Source organism: Idiotropiscis lumnitzeri, chromosome 8 (genome assembly GCF_059441095.1).
Source record: "Idiotropiscis lumnitzeri isolate Australia: NSW breed Sydney's pygmy pipehorse chromosome 8, RoL_Ilum_1.0, whole genome shotgun sequence".
In the NCBI taxonomy this organism is placed as follows: domain Eukaryota; kingdom Metazoa; phylum Chordata; class Actinopteri; order Syngnathiformes; family Syngnathidae; genus Idiotropiscis; species Idiotropiscis lumnitzeri.
Genome location: NC_142398.1, coordinates 21500950 through 21502737, shown reverse-complemented (window position 1 = coordinate 21502737; position 1788 = coordinate 21500950).

Here is a 1788-nt window from a genome sequence, read left to right as displayed (position 1 = left end):
CCAGTATTAACTCTTTGGTGTGGGTTTGTTTTGCAACGAAAACGCTATTATTTATAGTTGCGGCGGAGAGTGGGTGTTGGTGGGGGGGCGCAAATTGTTTTCTTCTTCCTAGGGTGTTGGGGGGGCGATACAGAAAATAATTGAGAACACATACACGTTTTGAAATGTGGGAGAGAAAGAGAAGCATGGAGTGTAAATTCCGCACTCAAAACCCAGGAGCTGAGATTCAAACGCCAAACTTCAGAACAGTGAGGCAAATGTGCAAACCAAACATTCCTCTTGCTGCCCCGATTCATCAAGCGTCAATATTTCATTGACAGTTGTTTAAGAAAAAAAAAAGCTTCAAGAGTTATCTGGAAGTCATGTTGCGTGCAGGTTCAGCATCTTGAAGCTCCCCTCCAGTCCTCCGAACTTAAAAGGTAAAACTTGAACTTCGAAAATGCTGCTGTTCTTCTCAGCATTTCGCTGAGCAGCTGGAGCTTTCATAACATCATCAAAATCCTTTCCAGATGTGGATCTCCGTGAAATTCCAGGAAACAATCACTGATATGCTCATCCATATGGACGTCACATTTAAAGAAATAAAAAATAAATAAATAAAAAATAGGTTTAAATGGTTAAAATGGCACACATCATGCCAAAATTGCCAAAAGTCGACCTGCATAATAACGTGTCCATTATTTTGGTCAACTTATTTAGCCAGATATTTCAGTAAAACGTCACGTCGTGATGCAAAGCTGCAAAATGCAATTGCAATCGTAAAGTTCAATTCAAATCTTTCTGATGGTGACAAGAAAATTGACAATACCTCAAAATCCAAAACATGCCTCAAAAGACGCACAAAACCGCCACTGAGCACGACGAGAGAGAGCGAGAGAGACATTTTTCTCGTTAGCATTAGCCAGTTTCAAAATCAAAATGGAGTTTCAGTTCATTTTCCTTTTCCCACTCTCATTTTTACTTAATTTCGTTCACAAAAACCGTTTGCACTTTCAATTTTTGTCTTGCGCCAGACACAATAAAATAAAACAATCGGCAGTATGCACGGAAGATCACGTTCAACATCCAGTGACAAATAAAGCGTCCTGGAGCGTTTTCGAGGCACAACTTCTCCGACTCACAGAATGTGGGAGCGATAAATCATTGTATGCGAACATATGCGACTCCTGATTTATAGCGAGCCATACATAACACATCTGCTCACAGACACACAAACACGAGTATGATTAACGCTGTGAAACGATTGACATCAGAGTATCTCTCTCATGTCGACATCAAACACATATTTTGGGCTTTTTCATCGCGGAAGATCAGAGAATTGATTGTCAGGGAAGAAAGGAGCCTTTCGATCAGCTCGACGTCCAGCACACTCAGATCAACATTCTCCGACTCCATCACCCCCCCCCCCCCCCCCAAAGCAGCACACTTGGCCTCTTGCATCATTTACGGAGGGAGCGTGCCACCCCAACCCAGCTCTCCCGGGAAACAAGGACACTCGCTGACTGTGAGGGCGACAATGGACAGAAGAGCCGGCGGTGCCACTGGGCTCATTGCGATGCCAGATGTCATCAACATTCGACCCGGACACCGTCAACATAGAGGGAGGGAGGGAACGGTTGAGGGTGCGAGGGGGCTGTCGGATTTGAATGGAGAGTTTGTATTTGCGTGTAGGAGGGAATGTGTGTGTATTCATGGTGCTGATGAAAGAAAGTTTATAAGCAAGAAAATGCTGTCGCGTGTCAAATAAGAGCGGCTGAAAACAACTGGCAATGGAAGACTTGCCTGACT